The following is a 22,248-nucleotide window of genomic DNA, read 5'->3' as shown; positions in this document are numbered from 1 at the left end:
ACTGCAATAAAATACTGAAATTAGAAATGGGTTGTATGTCTTAAAGAACTCTATCTGTTGGGGCACCTGGGTGTCTCAGTTGGCTGAGTGTCCGACTCTTCATCTCAACTCAGGTCTCAATCTCACGGTCATGAGTTAAGGAGCCCACTTTAAAAAAAATTAGTCTGTTTTAAAAAGAAAAAAAAATCTGTTGTTTCAAATAATACCGCATATACTGTCTTATCCGTTAATTTTCTTTCAAGTTCATACTGACCCAAGACAGATGTATATGATAGTTTAAGTAGATTTCTCCTTTTTAATCTTGAAAATATTTTCAGATTTACATGAGACTTTAGATTTATAGCTGTCAGAGTGATCTTTAGTCAAATCATATATGATAACAATGATTCATATTGAGAATGGCCAAATGTTCCTCCCTAACTTGTGTATGCTAACCCCGAAAGTGATTTTGAGGAAAACACTTAGTTGTAGTGCATGGAATCTGCCTTATCTTTGAATATAGTGTTGAGTAAACAACCTCACAGTGAATGTTTTCACTCTATGTCCTTCTGTGACTTTCCTGAAAAATATCTTGTGCAATACCTTTACCCCATGTCCTCCGCCCACTCAATCTCTAATGATTGGAAAGAATTAGTAGTTTACTACTTAGCAAAATGTATTTAGCATCTGCAAAATTTTATTGAGTTCTGCTATTATGGTGTGTTATGGACACAGGTGTGTATACAGTATGACCTCTGCTCTCCCTAAGTTTGCTTGTCCAACAAAATATCAGGCATGTCACCTATGCCATTTTAAAAATTTTCTAGTAGTGACAGTTAAAGAGTAAAAGTAAACAAGCAAAATTCACTTTAATAATATATCTTATTTAACCAACATATTCAAAATATGTCATTGATATAAAAATTAGTGAGATATTTTTACATTCTTTTTTCTTATTCTAGGTCTTCAACATCCAGTGTATATTTTATATCTCAGTTTGAATTAGTAACATCGTGAGTGCTCAGTAAGCCACATGTGGCCAGTGGCTGTTGTATTGAACAGTGCAGACCTGAAGAAGTAGCCTCCAAATTTCAATGCCCTTGTCAGCTCCTTGGGTTTGGGAAGAAAATCTTAAAATATTATATGTATTTATTTTCATCCCCTCTTTGTAGAAGTACTTTATGCATATGCAAGCAAACAGTCTTATTTTTTTGCCCCTCTTTAACTCTCATAATAACATAATACATATACTACCTGCACCTTACTTTTCTACTTGAGACCATTGTAAATCATTCCAAAATACACACTGGATGCACCATAACATATTTAACCGGTCTGCTGCTGATGGATTTTTGGATCGTTTCTGTCCTTTGCTATTACAGACAAGATACAAAGATATTGAAATGCCCTAGATCATTTCACATGTGTGTGAATAAATCTGTAGATAAAAAGTTATTAGAAACAGAACTGCTGGGTGAAAGGTATACGGATTTTCATAGAAGTTACCACATTTCCCACAACAGAGATTATACTCCTACTAGCAAAATAAGAGAGCACCTCATTCCCTTTAGCTTTGTCAACACAGTAGCTTATTGAGTTTTCTTTCTTTTTCTTTTCTTTTTTTTAAAGATCTATTTATTTAATTTAGAGAGAGAGAAAGCAGTGGGAGAGGGGCAGTGGGAGAGAGAATCTTAAGCAGGTTCTGCGCTGAGCGTGGAACCTGCTATGGGGTTCAGTCTTACAACCCTGAGATTATGATCTGAGCCGAAACCAAGAGTCAAGACGCTTAACCCACAGTACCACCCAGGCACCCCATTAAGCTTTCTGATCTTTGCCAAATTATAGAGAAAAATATTTCGATATAATTTTGTTTTACATTGCTCTTAAGAGTAATGTCTTGCACATTTTCAAGTATTTATTATGGTCTGTGTTTTCTTTTCTGTTATCCATTCATATCCTTCATCCGTTTTTCAATTCGGTTGTTGGTCGTCGTCTTACTGATTTGTAGGAACTCATTTTATACGAGGAAAATCGATCTTTCATAATTTGAGTTGCAAATATTACTTTGGAGGCTACTTCTTCAGGTCTGCACTGTTCAATACAACAGCCACTGGCCACATGTGGATTACTGAGCACTCGCGATGTTACTAATTCAAACTGAGATATAAAATATACACTGGATGTTGAAGACCTAGAATAAGAAAAAAGAATGTAAAGATATCTCACTAATTTTTATATCAGTTTGTCTTTTGACCTTGGTTATGGTAATTGTTAACTTTCAGGGGACTTTTTTTTTTTTAATGTTGTCTAATCTAGTATCTTTTTTGGTTTCTGAGTTTGGTGTCATAATTATAAAGCTCTTCCTTGCTATTAGATTACAAAATTATTTTCTTGTTCTAGAACTCTTAAACTCTTAAACCTTTATTTTTTATATTTACATATTTGATCAATTTTGAATTTATTCTAACATAAGTTGTAAGGTATAGATCTAACTTTGTTTCCATATAACAACCTAGTTATTCCCCTACCATTTACTAAGTAAGCTCTCTTTTCTGCACTGATTCAAGATAGCATCTTATCATCTGCTAGATTTGATTCCATAATACATACAAACCCAAGTGTATATCAATTTCTAGACCATAAATTCTGTGCTATTTCTCTCTATGTGATACATTGTTTAAGTCATTAGAATATTATGAGATATTTTCTTATTTCTTTGAACTAGTTCCTTCTTCTTAATCTACTTTTTCAGGTTTCTCATAGCTAAACTTGCTAACTAATTTCTACATCAGTGTGTTACTTTGTCTCACTTGAAAATAAATTCAATTGATACATTTACTGAATCAGGTTAAATGTGTAGGCTAGCAAAATAAGAAGCCCATTTTTGACTCATTTAATGTTCTTTGTCCTGTATTCAGTCTTGTCTGACATTAACTTGTTTGTGAGTGTGCATTTGCCTAGTAGATTTTACTCATTCTTTGTTTTCACACTATATGAATCCCTTGGCTTCGGGGGTGTTTCTTATGTATGACATAAAATTTAGATTTGCTTTGTAATCTATTCTCAAAGTTGTTTTCTTTCATTAGGTGAAGTGTGTCCATTCACATTTACTGGTGTGACAGATAAGATTTGCTTTACTTCTGTCATATTTTTCTATTGTTTCTGTTTCATAGTTTTGTGAAAATCTTTTAACATATGTTTTATTTCCTTACCTATTTTTGCATGATAAATAGGAAGTTTTATATTTTTTACCAGTGGTTACCTTAAATGCAAAGGTTTTTTAAAAGATTTAATTTTTTTTAGAGATTACATCCCTGAGATTACAACCCAAGTTGAAACCAAGAGTCAGGATGCATAACTGACTGTGCCCCCCAAGGTGCCCCAAAATGTTAAGGTTATATGATAATGAATCCTCAAATTTCTTTAGGCATGATACATGACTTTCTGAGTATAAAGAATTGCATGTATTCCTTTCTTCCCTGGTTCTCTTTTCCACCACCCAATTTTTATGAATTATTTTTGTCTGTCTTCTTGTTCTGTTTTGTACTCTTAGATATACTCTTGCATACATCGGTTCACCGATATTAAAATAACATCCTTTAACCACATCGCTGGTTTTTTGTGTATGAATCTGCATAGCCTTTATTTTCCAGCTGCTTCTGCCATTGCCTCCCAGCTTGTATTACTTATATTGTGTTTGAATTTTTAGAGCCCAAAATATTTACATTCTGCTCTGTAATCTGAACCACACATTTATTTTAAGGCTAATACATGTTCGTCCCTTTTCTGTTGTATCTTAATTGGCTAAAGCTTGTCCTCTAAGCTATTCCTCCAGACGGACTGATGGGAATCATAGTGTCTGAATCCTTGTGTGTTCAAAAGTATTTGCCTGTTGTCATTATGCCCAAATAACACCCTTAAGTTACAAATTCTTTCCTTGAGGCTACCACAGGTTTTACTCCTCTGACTTAGAAGTCAGTTGAGCATTGACTGCTGCTGCGGAGAGGTTGGAGGCCAGCACATCCTTTTTCTTTTATAAATGACTCTTTGCCTGGCTGTCCAAGAAATGCTGTTGTTGTTGTTGTTGTGTTGTTGTCTTGAAGCCCAGTAACTTTACTAGGATATGTCAGTGTTCATTTTCCCCAGAATATGGTCTGTCCTTCCTTATGTGGATACGAGCTTATTTTATTTCAGCTAATTTTTCTTCAATTATATTTTAAGTATTTGTTATAATTCAATGCTTTCTACTTCAGCAACCCCAGTTATGCATATGTTGACTCCCACTCCCCTTTGCCTACCCTCTTTACCTCTTCTTTTTTATCCTTTAACTTTTTCCTAGTTTTACTCTTTTGCCTGCCTGCCTGCCTACCTTCCTTCCTTCTATCCCCATCTTCCTTTTCAAGCCTCTGTTCCCCCTGCTAAAACTGTGTTTTTAGCAGTGTCTAGCCTCCCTAGTACTTCTTCCAATTTCACTTTAATTTCTGTGATTATTTTTTTCTTTCAACCTTTCTCCTAAGCTCTGCCAGATCACATTTCACTTCACTTTCCCTTCTGTTGTCTGTTGATCTCTTCTCTGAATTCTTGCATCTCTGATTTGTGTTCTTCCTTCATAGAACAACTGCTTCACCAAGCTTTTTAAATTTTTAGTGAAAAGTTTGCTCATACTTTTCATCTGTCCTGTGGCAATATCTTCTGCTGCTCATTTCATTATTTCCATGTGCTTCTGTTAATCCTCTAATTGTTTCTTTTGACTTTTCATCTTTGCAATAGGGGTGTTTCCTCAACCAGATATTTGCAAAATTTCACACTGGGGAAGGGCCAACGCCAACTGGACCTTTTTTTTTTTCTTTTTCTGTTACAGAGGTTTTTTTTTTGTTTTTTTTTTTTAATATTTTATTTATTTATTTGAGAGAGAGACAGTGAGAGAGAGTATGAGCAAGGAGAAGGTCAGAGAGAGAAGCAGACTCCCCGTGGATCTGAGAGTCTGATGCGGGACTCGATCCCGGGACTCCAGGATCATGACCTGAGCTGAAAGCAGTCGCTTAACCAACTGAGCCACCCAGGCGCCCCAGAGTTTTGTTTTTAAAGATTTTATTTATTTATTGTTTATGTGACAGAGAGAGAGGCAGGCAGAGGGAGAAGGAGAAGCCGGCTCCCCGCCAAGCAGAGAACCCAATGTGGGGCTCGATCCCAGGACCCAGAGATCATGACCTGAGCTGAAGGCAGAGACTTAACCCACTGAGCCACCCAAGGACCCTTCTGTTACAGAGTTTTGTGTGTAAGTTTGTTTTTCTTAGGTCAGTGGGGTTTAGCAACTATGAGGTTTTTCCAAAGCAAAGTTACTTTTCTCCCCCTCTGGAAGGGATAGACTGCTTCCTACAAAAATGACTTAAGTCTGTGATTTCTCTCTTAGCCTCACTTTTTTCTTCTTCTTGGAATAAAACCAGGTAAAAGGGCTCCTCCTGCCAGCATCTGCACTCTGTTACTGTGGTGGCAAACAAGATATTAGGTTTTGGGGGCACCTGGGTGGCTCAGTAGGTTAAAGCCTCTGCCTTTGGCTCAGGTCATGATCTCAAGTCCCACATCGGGCTCTCTGCACAGCAGGGAGCCTCCTTCCCTTTCTTTTCTTTCTCTCTGCCTGCCCTTCTACCTACTTGTGATCTGTCTGTCAAATAAATAAATAAAATATTTTTTTTTAAAAAAAGATATTGGGCTTTGCACCTCAGGGTAAACCTCCACCTTTCAAAACTGTGTTTTTTTTTTTTCTTTTTCTGAGATCTGTGCTTCAGTGTCCTCTCTCCTAATGTATTCCTTAATAATCGCCACTCCTTTCAGCAATCCTTCCATTTCTTTTATAGTTTGGGGTTCTAACTATTTCTTAGTTAGAAATGGAGTATGTCTTTTTCTACTGAAGAGTAGAATAATTGAATAATTTCCATATATACACACAAAGTGTCTTCTATCCTTTTAAAATTACTGGATATGTTTTCTTAAGGCCCCTAATGTATTTAATCATGTAAAACATACAAATATATTCAGTTGCATGCTCCCTCCGTATTGTTATTTATGAGATAACTGACTAAAAATGCTTAGAGAACACTGAAGTCAAGAAAATCATGTATGTCAAATGCTATTATAAAGGTAGATATGTAAAGCAGTTGGTCCAGAGAGAAGTAACATGTTCCTCTTCTATAAGCCCAAGCGGTTAGCACACACTTTGTGGGCAGTATGTGTTGAGGAATAATATATGATGGAAACATAAAGTAACACACTTCGGATTATTGTGCAGTTTGATAACATTATTTTTTTAAAGCATTGTCACATACATTATTAGTTTATTGGATCCTCCAAATAACCCACTGAATGGAATATTATTACTTCCTATTTATAAATATAGAAAATGAGGTGTACAGAGGTTCAGTGACTGGTTTAAGGTCATATAGCAGAATGTCATATCCTGGTCACTGGGGTCTTCAACCACTGCCTGAGATTTAGGGAGTGATGATGTCCCTTGGGAAGATATGGACCCATATTAAAAACAGGGCCCAGTGATTAAGAAGCTGCCATGTCACAAGACTCTCCAAATCAAGACATATTAATCCTGACAATTCAGGACAAATCAAGACAATTAATCCTGAATTCCTTTTTTTTTTTTCTTTTTTAAGATTTATGTATCTTAGAGAAGGGAAGGGAGGAGGGGCAGATAGGGAGAGAGACTCTCAAGCAGACTCTCCACTGAGTGCAGAGTCCAACACAGAGCTGGATCTCACAGCCCTGAGATCAAGACCTGAGCTTAAATCAAGAGTAGGACACTTAACCAACTGTGCCACCCAGGCGCCCCTCCTCCTCCTCTTCCTTCTTCTTTTTTTAAATTGAGGTAAAAGCAGAAAGAGATGTCAGTTTCTTCAAATACTTGCAGTAATCTTTTCAAAATCTGTTATATTGGCTCCATAGAGCAAAAAGAAGAGGATCTTTATTCATTCCTCAGTTTATTAGATCAATTCAAGACAGGTAACTGAAACTAGAAAGGATTTCAGAATGAGAGCTGGAAAATGGTCTAATAATCTTTGTTACCTTACACATTTTATTTTCAACTTATTCAGGGTTCAGATGACCAGTGACTTGGTATCAAGTCAATTACAATTTAAGAGTACATCAAATAATCATCAGTTAAAATGTCAGAATAGCTTCATTCTTTTGAAATAAACTGCCTCTTCTATAATTTATTCTGATGCTTCGTGGCCAGATGAATGCAATCAAATAATTGAAACTTCTGTCACTTCTAAATGTAGCTTCAGCAGAGCTAAGTATGTGGTATTTTACTGATTTATTACTCTAGTCGGAATATGTGTGTGTGAATATTATCACACTCAAAGATTTCAAAAGATGTGTAAACAACATTTTGAGTTTGTCCTCAACTGACAGCAACAACCCATGGCTTTCACAAATTTATGAACTTGGAAATATTTGAATAAGATTCTTTTTTAGTATAATTAAAAGAACTCAAATCACTGATAGCTGAGAGATTTTTCCAATAAACATTTAAAAAATAATATTGAAAATCTGGGAATGGTAAAAATTTAGGCTTTGGAATAGCTGGCAATCTCTCTTTGACAAATATTCTTGTCTAGGTGTGTTTACTTTTACTGTTAAAACATAAGTTACAGGGGCACCTGGGTGGCTCAGTGGGTTAAAGCCTCTGCCTTCTGCTCAGGTCATGATCCCAGGGTCCTGGGATCGAGCCCCTCATCAAGCTCCCTGCTCAAGTGGGGAGCCTGCTTCCCTTTCTCTCTCTCTGCCTGCCTCTCTGCCTACTTGTGATCTCTGTCAAATAAATAAAATCTTTAAAAAAAAAATAAGTTACAAAGGTATGAAAAGAAAGGAAGAAATAGAGGACGGGAGGGAGGAAAGACTGGAGGAAGGGAGGGAGGGAGATTTCACTGGGAAGTATACATTTATGTATTTAGAATCTCATGTGAACCTGAAAGTTGAGAAGAGGCCTTTTTTTATATGAAATTGTCACCCTGATTTCTGCACCTAATTCTACAGGCCTTAAAATGGCTAATTAAAACCTAACTGTATTTCTTAGTTAATTCAGTTGACAGTTAACCCTAGGGAATATTTTGACAGTTAATTATATACATCGACAATTTTTATATGGTGGACATAAATTTATAGTGATACAGCTGTAAAATCCCACCCCACCAGCCAAATTTTTGTTCATACAAAGGTCTAGATTAATCTTAATCAGTAGTAAGAAATGTAATTGAACTAGTTTGATAAGTGATTATTTCCATAGGACTTCAAAGAGCTTGTCATTCTTATGAATTATTTTTCTGCTGCAGTGCAATCTACAAGAGGATGTATATTTCTAAGTAGCACACATTGGTGAATAAATAAGAATTTCTTGCTCCCTCTTTCATGCACACACACGTACATGACTTCAAGTTAAAGTTGTACTCACTTGCAAGTTTGACTCCATTTCATACTTTTTTTTTTAAGATTTTATTTATTTATTTGACACAGAGAGAGAGATCACAAGCAGGCAGAGCAGCAGGCAGAGAGAAAGGGGGAAGCAGTCTCCCCACTGAGTAGGGAGCCCGACGCAGGGCTCGATCCCAGTGCCCTGAGATCCTGACCCGAGCCGAAGGCAGAGGCTTACCCCACTGAGCCACCCAGGCGCCCCTCCATTTCATACTCTTAATAAACAGCCATTCTGAGCCTACGAACTTGCTAGGTTAAAAATACAATAGGAACTCATAGCAAAAGAATTCATAATCTAATTAGGAGACAAAGCTTTGAAGATAGAAATTGATCAGAGAAACAAGAACTCAATCAGGAACCAAAATACTGGAGGCTTTCGGGCAGAGCACTATTGAGTTCTTACACTTCAAGGAGGAAGTGAATCTGTGGGATTAGAGGGAAAGATGCATGCTAGATGGCCCCATGGTGTGATGAGAGCTGTAGTAGCTCTAGGTGTCTTGTGAAAGCTGGGGGAGGATATATTAGAGATAGGGAGATGACTTAAGAGGTATCACCCATGATAGGACCTGAACTAAAGTTGTGGGAGAGGTGAAGATTAGCAGATCACCTTGGTGTTGCCTATATGAAGACTAAAGATTTTTTTTTTTTTTTTTTTTTTTTTTTACTGGTATTGAAAATAATATTTGGAAGGCATAGTGAGAGATTCTAAGTGGTTGCTTTCTTCAAAGTCATAGAAGGTTACTCTGTGCCATCTGCTTTGTGGGGTCTGCGGTCTCCGAGCCAAATCAACAAATGTTTATAGAGCAAAGACTCCGTCTTAGCCCTGGGAAGATTCCACTTCTGTGCCTCGCATGCTCTACTCTTGCCGTTTGGAATGGGGATCAGAAGCTGACTGCACCAGTAAGCGCCCCGCAATAAACAAAAGCAGCCGTTTATGTAGACAGTGTGGGAGGGAAGAAAAAATTACTGTGTTGTTCATTACCCGGTGAATTTCCATCCACCCATCCCTTAGCAGTGAATTAAGTGTAAATAAATAAATACAACCAAGTTTACTGGTAACCTTTAGTGCCTTCCATTAATCAGAGTAATAAGGGTCTTTCCTGGGGTCTTCACTGATGCTGTAGAAAGAAAAATGGTGACATGAGGTCAGTTTAACCTCAGCCCTGTGACACTTTGTCAATACAGTATCGGCAATTCAGTTATGGTGAAAAATAAGTGCATTATTTAGTTGTTAGGAGCTAGTAAATAGATTATTTATTATGTTGTCTGTCATCAGCCAGAACCCCAAGCCAACAAGATACCAGCTGCCTGAGTAATTTTCCTGCAAAGGCCTGAAACAGTTTGCTGGGGCTCCCTCCTTCTCTAGTCCCTCCCTCCTTCCATTTGTGTGTGTGTGTTAGAAAGTGTTATAATATTTGAAGTTGATGGATATGGGAATTTATTAACAGGAAATGAAAACTGATAGGTATTTAACATTTAATGTGAAATAATCTACTATAACATAAAAAACTCAAAATAATACTAACTGTTTTAATTGTCCATGGTAATTAAACTGTCACTGTGGTAATTACAAAGATAGGTGGATAGTAAGGTATTGACACAAGCTCTTCAAATAAAGTGGGCTAATTTTAATACTAAATTTAACTTAAATTGAATGAATGATTGCCTGCTTCTCACTTTGTGTGTGTGTGTGTGTGTGTGTGTGTGTGTGTGTAGCAACATGAAAATCTGTTTTTTCAGTGTTTACTAGGGATAAACCCCAAGTAGCTAAGTCAGCATATGTTAAAAATACCTAGTAATAAAAATTCCTGGTAATAAAATTCTCACTTTCACTAAAGGGAAAAGATTATTTACTATATAGTGAGAGAATGATAGGTTAGCTCTTTGCAAAATGTGCGTGTGTGTATATGTGTGTATTAATCTCATATCACTTATCTAAGTAAATTCTGGGTGAATTCAAGTTAAAATTTTTAAATTAAACAGAAAATATTAAAAATATTTAAATATATGTCAAATCTCTCAAAGACAATGTCTGGACTTGAAATTCCGTAAAAGTTCTGTAATCTTCCATTCTCAGTCTGTCCTTGTTTGATTTTGGTATAAAGAGATGTAAGGGGCACCTGGGTGATTGAGTGGGTTAAAGCCTCTGCTTTGGGCTCAGGTCATGATCCCAGGGTCCTGGGATCAAGGCCCGCATTGGGCTCTCTGCTCAGCGGGGAGCCTGCTTCCTCCTTAAAAAAAATAAAGAGATATAAGCCTTATAAAACTTAGGAAGTGTTTTCTCTTTCTGGATTTTGTAGAGCAGTTTGTTGAATATTAGTTTTGTCTATTAGAATGCAGCTCATGTTTTCTTTATGGGAAGATAACTGACAAATATTTTTATTTCTTTTATAAGTAAGAGACAGTGCCAGCTATATCTTACTGACTTTTGCAAAGTCATACTTTCCCAGGAATTTGTCCTTTGCATCTAATTGTTTAACTCAATTGGCATAAAACTGTTCATAGTATTTCTTAATCACATGTTTAAATTTTAACTATATGTATAGTTATGTTTCCCTTCTCTTCTTGATGGTGATCATCTCTTTTCTTTTCTTGATCATTATTGCCAAAATTTTCTCTATTGATATGTCTTTTAAGAGAAGCAACTTTCTTTTATTCTATCATTTGTTTACCTTTGCACCGGTTGCTGTTTTGACCTTTGTTATATTCTTCCCTTTACATTTTTAAGTTTATTCTGTTCTACCTTATAAAAACCTTTTAGTTGAACACCATTTGTTAATTTTTATCTTTTATTCTTTTCTTTTAAAAAAAAAGATTTTATTTATTTACTTGACAGACAGAGATCACAGGTAGGCAGAGAGGCAGAGAGAGAGAGGAGGAAGCAGGCTCCCGCGGAGCAGAGAGCCCGATGCGGGGCTTGATCCCAGAACCCTGAGATCATGACCTGAGCCGAAGGCAGAGGCTTTAACCCACTGAGCCACCCAAGTGTCCCTCTTTTATTCTTTTCTAGTCTAAGCACTTAAATGTACGAAATACCACTTTTGCTGTATCCTAGTGAAAGTTTTGACATGTGTGATTTTCACAATTCATGTAATCAACACTTTTTTAAAAATCCTATATAATTTAATCTTTGATCCAGGAGGGGAGATGCCACTAACCTGGACCACTTCAGACCCCTTGAAAATTTAGGCAGATCTGCCACTAACATGTTTGGTGGTCGGGGCAAGATGAAAACTGAGATGTCTACATTTCCATATCTAAATGCTTAGAAATTATAAATCAGACCTACAGACCGTGCTTGTGGTTCCATCCTCCCACCTTGACAATTATACCTTCACACAACCAAGTAGAAAATTTGGTGTAAAACTATGTTTTTTATGTCACTGACAGCTGACAAAATTCTAGGAACAACTGAAGTTAATATTGCACCTGCCTGGGTGTGCTTTTGATAGGTTAGTGAGTTTTTTGGCTGACGAATAAAATAAGGACTTACATAATTCATTAATGATTATGTACCTACTTGATTAAATGCATTTGTCTTGGTTTCATTCCAGGAAAAACACTTATTTTTTTAATTTCTTGAACGAATTTTTAAGTTTTTATTTAAATTCCCGTTAACATACAATGGAATATTAGTTTCAGCTGTACAGTTCAGCACTTCTGTACAACATCTGGTGCTCATCACAAGGGCCCTCCTTCAAGCCCATTCCCTGTTTCACCCATCCCTCTCTCACCTCCCTTTTGGTAACTGTCAGTCTAGTCTGCTCTCCAGAGCTGAGATTCTATTTCTTGGTTCGCCTCTCTCTCCCTCTCTTTCTCTTCTCCTTTGCTCATTTATGTTGTTTCTTAAATCCACATATGAGTGAAACGAGAGCATATTTGTCTCTCAGAAAAATCACTTATTATGCTGTAATCGAGACACCTAATTTGTTTTCCACTAACATTAATGATCTAAAAGATCAAACAATGAACTGCAGTAGCACTCCAAAGCATACATGTAATTTTTTGTCCATCAAAATACACAGTTCAAAATAATTTTAAGAAACTGAAGCTTTCTAATGTAATTTTAGAATTTTTAATTATTGTTATATATTTGTATAACTTTATAATTATTCTAGTTCTTGATATCTCTCTGGTTTTTAATATATTGAAATCAGTAGGTATCACACTTCACATATGGTATATTACACCTGCAAATCTGTGAATGCGAAAGTAATACAAGTTGTGTAATACTGGAAAATTTTCTTTACCATCTTGTGCATCTGTCACAAATACTGTATGAATTTGTGAGTCCCTCAAGAACCACAAACTGGACACAAAGAGAAGCAAAAAAAAAAAAAGGACATTTGAGACTCCTGAACAATATTTATTATGTGAGGACCTATTGCATTCACACACAAAGAGAGGCTTTAATAAATTTATTAATCTATTTTTTTTTCTTTTACCTAAAGGTTTCCACCCCTCAAATCCTCTCTACCTTCTAAAGCAGTATCCATCTCCAACAACCCAAACCTCGCCACAGTTAAACTTTATCACCCTTTAGATGCTATCCTGTACAAGTGTTTGCTTCCCTGGAGCCCTGCTGGAGTTAGTCATGAGAACGTTTATTTAGGGTATGGTCATGCTGTGTTGGCACTTAATCTATGGGTGTTGTGTGTGTGTGTGTGTGTGTGTGTGTGTGTGTGTTTAGATAGGAGAGGCTTCTCTAAAACATGGGCCCACAACAGGTCCTCTCTTGCCCAGCTCTAAGGGTAATAATGCCAGGTCAGCTTTCCCATTGCAACTGGCCCAAGGCTAGATAACCATATAAAACCCACCTGTTGTCACCCTCCTTCTTGCTTCTTGCTGCTAGCCACTCTGGCACTATCCTACCCTTTTTCTTTTTGGGAAAGGGAGGGATCTTTAGAGACATTTCTTGTAAAACTAGCAATATCTCCAAGAGTGTGTCATTTCTAGGGTTTAATTCTTGAACCCTGTACTGTTCGATAGCCAGAGGTTTCCTTTGAGTACCCAGACAGCTCTCATTCCAGAAGTGGAAGTTCCCCAGTCCAATATGGTGAGACCTTCTATGCCATTATATCCCCATAGAATGATTGCAAGCTCTTTGAGGCCAGGGCATACACGATGCCTGGCATGTTATATGCCCTTAATAAATAGCTACTGAAATACAATTGCCAAGGAATTCAGAAAAGAAAGGACATGCCTTTATTTCATAAAAGCAAAAAGTTCTATATGTCAAGAAAATTCCCAAAGGCTTTAAGACAATATCTACAGCAAATATTGCAGTGAGATATCATCTTTAGTGTGTAGAGTTCACACAAATAGATGAGATAAAAACTAAAACTCATATGGTAAAAGGAAAAAATACCTAAAAGATAATTCTCAAAGGAGAACATACGACCAGTAATAAACTCTGTAACTGACACGATACTTTGGAACCAATCTGGCTCTCAAAAGCCTCAAAATATTCACTTTTTTTGACCTAATAGTTCCACTGTTAAAAACCTAAGAGAGTCCTAAATTTGGAGGAAGAAAGTTTTATCTATCTAACTCAAGCATAGTAGGGCCTTTCCTTTTTTTCCCCACAAGATGTTCATCAGCATCTTTGCTGGGGGCTAGAAGGGAGGAGAGTCAGGACCCAGAATCCAGGCACTCAGAGCCCACAAGGTAATGAGAACACTAAACAACACTAGATGTTTACCCAATATTGAGTTTCATGCTGCCCACTGGCTGTGAGTAGGCATTCCTATAGCAGCGCTCAGCACAAGGGTCTGATGGAAACAGAGATTTTCAGATGATCACACAGATTAAAATGCCAAAGGGCTTCACTTATATTGTATGCACACTGCAAGTTTTGCTCACCCACTTTTAACAGTTGCATTACAACTCAGAAATCATTACTCCTGTAGAGTGGTTAGCTCCAAGTGGCCTTGAGTCCCTTGGAAATGTGGGGCTTCCATTCAAGAGGGTTGGCTTCAAAAGCTTATTAGCAGAAGGGTCGGAACGTCTCAGCTTACTCGGCCAGCTTCCCAGGCCATTTTTATGGACCAGAAGCTCTCTGGCCAGGTACCCCCTCCTTGATGATAATTAATACAAATTTTTATCCTTGGAACCATGGTGACACAGAACTCAGAAACTGACAGCAGGTCCCTAGCTGTCCATCAAGAAGCACTAATGCGCCATGCTCCTACCTGCTGTTAGGAGAGCTTTTTCCCACCGCTAGGCTGCTTGTCATTTCTCTGCAGAATGAGCTCAGCTGGCTCAGCCTGTAATACACTAACGTGATTTCAGCTGAACGACAAAACAAAATACCAGAGGAGTAGGGTACTTAGAACAGAAAAGAAAGGGAATGAAATAACTATCATTACCTCCCTAAACTTCAACAACTACGAAAGAGCCCTCTTCCTGAGAAGTCCAGATCCCTCATTTCAGACAGTGTAATGGCAGCCAGCTTTGCAGAATGAAAGAAGAAACACTTGTCTGCTGATGAGATATCTTTCCTCTCCCTTTAAGCAGGTGGAGATGAGCCTTCGGATCAGCCCCAGCCCAAGGTTTGGGCCCCTGACCACATAGTCTGATCCTGAAGCCGTGGTTGGTAGACTCCATTTAGAATCTCACTGAAAATTCATAACAACTCTGGAATCCCATTCTGGAAAAATGTACACATGCTACCTTGTACACAGTATCGGTACAAGGACCCCAGAAACCCATCCATGGAGGCCCTTCAAGCATGAAATAGTCCTCTCTGCAGTCTGACCCCCACTCCCCATTTCTGAGTCTGTAGGAGGCCTCCGTGATGGACGGTGGGGCTCTCTTCTGCTGACCGAGGAAGCAACATTACAACCTTTTGCAGCACAGAGTTCCAGGGTTCCGGGGAGGCTTGGCTAAAGTATCCTCGTCACTCTCTCCTTAATCATCTGTGGTCAAGAATCAGCTCTCCAGAGACCCTTTCCAAAATGACTTCCCACTCAGCAGAGTTATGTGCAGTTCTCTAATGGTGTCAGAAAGCAGTTTGGTGCTAAGGAAAAACAAAAACAATCCTGGTAAGAAATTAAGAGCAAAGTTATATAAGCCTTTAAAAAAAAAATGGTATTCTAGCTGCATTTCTCAACTAAGAGTCATAAAATCATTTCCCAAGCCAGAAGTATCATTATCCTCATTTCACAGGTGGAAAACCGGGAGTTACAGAGAGGTTAATGGCTCTGTCTAAAAGTACACAGCACGCCCTCATCAGAAGGAGCTGGAATTACAGGTATAGTCAAGAGCTCATACTGTTCTGTGATAACCCAAACTTTATGAACAAGTTTGGCTTGGCCCTAATTGGCATTCAATTTTAAAAAATGTCTTTCATTAAAAAATATAATTTGAAGAACTGGGTAATTGACTCACATTTGATTAAGGCAGAGTCTATTGGATTAACATGATTAATAGATAAAATTATAATCAAACAGAAAGCAGTACAAAAGGTGACTAAGTCATGGATCACATTAATATACTAAATTTTTAAAAAATGGATATGCTGGGGTTTTTTTTACATTAGTAATATTCATTTCATAGTGGATCTCACACTGTTCAGCTATTGCTGGTAGTGTAATTAGAATGAAGTTTGTGTTCAGGATTAAAAGAAGTGGTACTTGGGAGGTGTTTTGATTTCACAGTAAGGGAAACCCCAGCTGTCCTCTTTCTGATTCTCCCCAAATCCTTTGGTTCAATGGTAATTTCTCAAACTGATAGTGAAGTAGGCCCCTCCAGTGGTTATCTCCACTCAGAACTAAATATAGCTAATGCCACATCACACTCCAAAGTTCCTTTTAGGAACGTAATGTTCACCAGCCTGTACTGGAATAACATATTCTACAGTTTCTTCTCTAATTGCAAAACTTTATTTCCCATAGAAACTAAATTAATTGATATGAAGTATTTCAGCATTAACCTGCTCCAGGCAGCTAAGCTAGGAAATAAAATGAAAAACAGGATGCTTGGACATTTTATTCGTCAGTCTTAACAATTTTTTACTCAAACAATGGAAACTGCTGCAGTATAAATGGAAGTCAACGTAAGTGTAACATTCTTTTCGCCACCAAGAATTTCTGTTTCGGACTGGCTGGGTGGTGGCAGTCTCCTTCCCGAAACTTCTGTCTCTGCATAAACTGGGAGGATAGAAGGAACTGGGGGGAATTTCAACCATCCCATGATCTTCATTAGTGTCCCAGAAGCCAAGTCACATATCCTACGATATAAAGAAAAACCAGCTTCCACGGCAAACACCATTCCAATGTAGTCTTCTAGCCACCATCCCACCGGCTTCAGGATTTTTCTAGATAAAAAATCTGGAACCACGACTGCCGTCCCTGTTCTTACGTTGTTACTTCCGGGAGCATGTTCTAGTCAGGCAGTTATCTAAGAATATAGGACTGATAGGCGGCATTTGAACAACGAGTTCGCTTTCTTTGCCTACAAGAATGACAAAATGTTTCAGGGACAGTCATATTTCTTGTAGGTAAGGATTTGGGAAACAAGTAACTTCTTACACAACTTATTAGAACATATGTATCAGAAGGTAGTTTGGTAATACCTATAAAATACATAGCCCTAGGCACCTGAGTGGTTCAGTCGGTTTATAAGTAGAAAAACGGTTAAATAAATCATTGTATAGCTATATTTGGAATACATTTCTTTTTTAAAAAATAGATCCAAGCATAACATCAAGGAAAGATTTCCATGATATATTTTTAAATGAAAAAAGCAAGTGGTGAGGGGTGCCTGGGTGGCTCAGTGGGTTAAGCCTCTGCCTTCGGCTCAGGTCATGATCCCAGTGTCCTGGGATCGAGCCCCGCATCGGGCTCTCTGCTTGTCAGGGCCTCCTCCCCCCTCTCTCTCTGCTTACTTGTGATCTCTCTCTCTGTGTCAAATAAATAGATAAAAATCTTTTAAAAAAAAAAGCAAGTGGTGGAAATATATACTTATATAAGATGATCCTATTTATGTATTTTTAAACCAATATGTGTGTATTCTATGATTTTAAATGGTTAGAGAAAGATCAGAATGGACACATCTCCCGCTATTAAGAGGTGCCCTCTGGAGGGAAGACATGAGCGGGGAGGGCGAGAGGTAAGGAGATGAAGGAAGAATTTCACTTTCTACTCACTATACCTCAGTAATTTATTCTAATAAAAATATGGTATTTTTATCGTGACAAAATAAAAGATGTCATCGGCATCTCCTCACAAGGCACTTGGTAGCCGTCCTCCTCAGGACCACGATGGAGTTCCCTGGCTTGGATGCATGGAAGATCTGCTTCCTACTTCGGATCGGGTTCTCTGTCAAACTGTCTGCATTGTCTCAGTGTGGATGTTCTGTCCAGGAACGTGTTGTGTAACTGAACACAGGTGACTGCTTCTCGGAGGGCCAGACTTTGAGACACACATGCATTAACTTAAATAGAAGATCCCATGCAAGACGTATATATGAGCAGAAGCTGATAGGGCTGGCTGGTAAGATGTGGGAAAATTTTAGGCAGAATGGTCTCCATCATTTGATTCTGGAGCCCAGAATCATAGGTTATATCATAGACTCTTTGGCATTATTTCCATAATTGCCTTAAATCCTCTCTAAAACTATGGTAGGGACATATGCAGGGGTATGAACAAACAAATAGCATTTATCGAGTACTTACTCTGTGCCAAGTAACATGCTCAGCGTTCTTCACATAACTATTTCCTTTAATCCACACGAAAACATGTTCATTATCAACTCTTATCTCATATTTTTTTTTATAAACATATATTTTTATCCCCAGGGGTACAGGTCTGTGAATCACCAGGTTTACACACTTCACAGCACTCACCAAAGCACATGCCCTCCCCAGTGTCCATAACCCCACCCCCCTTCTCCCAACCCCCCTCCCCCCATCAACCCTCAGTTTGTTTTGTGAGATTGAGTCACTTATGGTTTGTCTCCCTCCCAATCCCATCTTGTTTCATTTATTCTTCTCCTACCCACTTAAGCCCCCATGTTGCATCACCACTTCCTCATTATCTCATATTTTATATGATTTATCATATATTTGCCAGATAGGAGCCATGTGGACCTTTTTGTTGAGCTAGGGCAGCAGGCAAGGCAAAGGGAAGTAGCAAGAGAGAAAGAATAACCCTCCAAGAACCTCTAAAAGGAGGTGAAGGATGTGCTTACAAGTGCTCAGGACACTTAGCTCGAGAGTCAAGGCTTGACTTCCTCAACTACCAGAAATCCTAAAGAAATGGCTTCGTTCCTACTCTCTTTCAGGTGGCTTTTTCTGTTGCTACTGTAATTGGAAGGCGCGTCACTGGTCAAACACGGCAAATAGAGAACAAAACATTCACTTCTCTTTTTGCTTGTAGACCCAAGTCCTCATGGGTATCCTTCTCTACAATTCCCCTACAAACCTCAAAGAATTAAAAAAAGAGTTGTGCTTTTAGGATGCAACAGGTCTTTCATTTGCATGATTAGGTTTCACTGCTGTGGGAAGCCCATCTTCACTTGTGGGTTTGTGACACGAGCCTAAAATACATTCCAGCTTTTTGATCTTTCAAGTTGGAGCACGTTGGAGCGTTGGGGCTCTGATTTGGTCAGGGCTTCTGAGACTGGGAGCTGGTGGTTGTGGGTGAGAAGTGTCCTTCTGAGAGATAACACCCAAACACAAGTGTCAGTCATGTACCAAACAGTTAGCGCACACAAAGTATGGGTCTAAAGAAGGTAGAAGAAAAGGTAGCAAGAGAGAGACTCAGAACCCAAAGGGACCTAAGAGCAATTCATCTGTCCTCTGGGCACTTTGAGATCTGTATGGTTCCAAATGTGGGCCTTATGGGCTTTTTATAGAGGCTGTAGGGTAGGGTAGGGTAGCTGTTCGAAGCATGAAGACCTGCTTCAGGGATGGGAAACCAGATCTCACTATGTACAAGGATGGAACTCCGTAAATATTTGGGCAAAATATTGAAATTTTGGTTGAACTTTTGTCAAACTTGGCTCAACATGGTTAAACTTTTGTTCAGGAAAAATGGCCTCTCTTAATGGTTGTTGAAGCAATTCGCAGCTGACTGTTCCAAATATAAGCTCTTAAGAAAGCTGGATGTCGGACTGCTTCTGTTGTCATGTGAGCGGAGAGTGTCACATGAATTTACCTCACCTGTGCATGGGCAGGCATACACACACATATAAGCACATTGTTGTAGTAAGAGATACACAGTAGGCAAACAAGAAATGAATCTGCATTGTCCCCAAACAACCAGTCCTTCTGTTCATTGAATTCACTGGACAAAAATAGTACCATGGGGGATGCCTGGCTGGCTTAATCAGTTGGGCATCCAACTCTTGGTTTTGACTTGGGTCCTGATCTTGGGGTTGTGGGATCGAGCCCCCATGTCTGGTTCCATGCTCAGTGGAGTCTGCTTGTCCCTTTTCCTCCCCCACTGTTATATTATCTCTCTCTCTCTCTCTCTCTCTTTCAAATAAATAAATAAAATCCTTAAAAAATAGCAATATAGTATAAGCAATTTTCAACCTCACAATTTATGAACATTTATGTTGTGGACTACACAGTGCTTGGCACTGTAGTATGTATAGCAGGAATAAATAAGTCATCTTTAGTGTTGGGAGATGTATAATCTTTTGTGAAAGGTAGCATTTAGACATACCAATCTGGTAACTTCTCCAGACAGGAATAAACTTTCCTAAATACCAAATTATATCGCCATTACATTCTATTTCCATTGTTCCCTCAAGCGGTCAATTTCACAGCCCAAGAGATGTCAGGGGTTTTAACTGCTACTCTTTGGCAGAGTTTGGCATCCATTATCAAGCCTTTCGTAATTCAACTGATTAGGTTCTAGACAACCAGGGTCCACTAGTGCTGATGTGGGAGAAGGGGTGGAACAGATTAGGAGATTCTATGTAGATGCAGGGATCTTCACAACAAGGAGAAGCCTGATATAAGAAGCTGGTTATAAGAGGGAGATTTATTTCACAAAGGTGTTTATCCTCATTTTATGTGAGTACCTGAGGTACGGTCGCCCTCACATCTGCTCTAGGATATAAAAGAAAAGGCATCTCTATTTATTAGGTTTGGGGAGACTTTAGGGGGCTGGGCAGGTTATTGTTTTAAAGGGATGAAGTCAAGTGTAGACAACTTTAAAACATTGCTGCTACATCCATGCGTCTAATTGAGACACTTGTAGGTCGTCAGGCTCTAGAGTATAACCATTTGTCAGCATAGGACACAGAGTGGACCAATTTAATAATTGCTGCAGGGGTTAGAATTTCTACAGCCTTTGATCAGATTTTTTTTCTTAGGTCAGTAACATTTAGAGGTAGATAAAAATCTCAAGTAATTGGTGAGAAACTAGATGGTTTGTGGCTAATTTGCAAAAGCACAGATTACATTATTTGAATTTTGTCTACTTAATGAAAAAGTCTTGAGATTTTTAGGAAGAACACGTTAATTTGATGACATGGTGTGCAGCCTGCTCTCAAGTGTGCAAACATCCGCCATCTTTCCTCTTTGACACACCCTCTTGCTTGCTCACTGAGGCCTCTGAATCTGCTATGACTTTTGTGTTCTGCCTGGTAATAAGATTATGTGTGACACGGTGGCTCCTTTACTCCCTCCTTTTACAAAACTGGAAAATGAAACCCTCTGTTCTATCTTTAACTTAGAATGGAGCAGGATAAAGAAAGGCTGATATATAATCACTGAAATGCCTACCTGTTCTTTTAAGAGAATTGCTATGCAAATGTGAGAGGCAGAAGGGAAATGGCAAAGGTATTGGGTATTAGTACTTAAGGCACTGTTCCCGCTCTAACCCACCAGCCTAGACATTGTTTCTGGAAGAGCCTTCGCTGATCTCGTTAATGTCTTCTGAATGGGTTTCTGCAGCACTGACCTTTTAAAATCAGGCACCAACCCTGAAGGCAAGAGTTCTGGAGTAGGGCAGCCACAACTAGTGGCCCACCTTGAGCTTGGGCTCTCCCAGAAGCATTAGGACTTGCCCCCATGACCCACAATTCATCACCAGATAACCCACTGTCTTCCTGTTGTGTTCAGAAGCAGGAAAGGGAGGTAATGCAGCAGATACTACTGTTTGGAGCATTTCCTTCCATTTTAAAAGGACTTTTTTTTTTCTTAACCTAGCGTATGAGTCTGTTCAGGCTGCTCTAGGAAAATACCATAGCCTTGAGTGGCCTAAACAACAGACATTTATTTCTCACAATTCTGGAAATGAGAAGTCCAAGATCAAGAATGCCAGTGGAGTCTGTTTCTACTGAAACCTCTTTCCCCCGCTGCCTTCTTGTAAGGTCCTTTCACCAGTGTATGCTCAGAGAGAGAGAGACCATGATCTCTGGGGTCTCTACTTGTAAGGACACTAATCTTATCAGATGAAGCTCTCCAACTTTATGACCTCATTTAGCTTAATTCCTTCCAGAGAGTCCTCATCTCTAAACACAGCTCCACTGGGGGGTTAGGATGTCACAATCATTCAGTCCAGAACATGGAATGTACCTCTGATTTTGTCTTCTTTTTCCATGCAGCACAAATAATCTTCATGTTACAGCACAGATTTCATAGCCATCTTTTCACCTCTTCCAGCTGTGTCATTTTCATATATTCTTCTTGCTAAAAGTTTGGGTAAATTCAGGGAAGTATAGGGAAGAAAATTTAAAATCATCTAGATATAATCACTATTAAATTTTAGTGCATTCTCTTTTGGTATTTTTTAGTACATATATATTTATAGAATATATATTTACAGA

Source organism: Mustela erminea, chromosome 5 (genome assembly GCF_009829155.1).
Source record: "Mustela erminea isolate mMusErm1 chromosome 5, mMusErm1.Pri, whole genome shotgun sequence".
Lineage (NCBI taxonomy): Eukaryota > Metazoa > Chordata > Mammalia > Carnivora > Mustelidae > Mustela > Mustela erminea.
Note: the sequence above shows the minus strand (reverse complement) of the source record.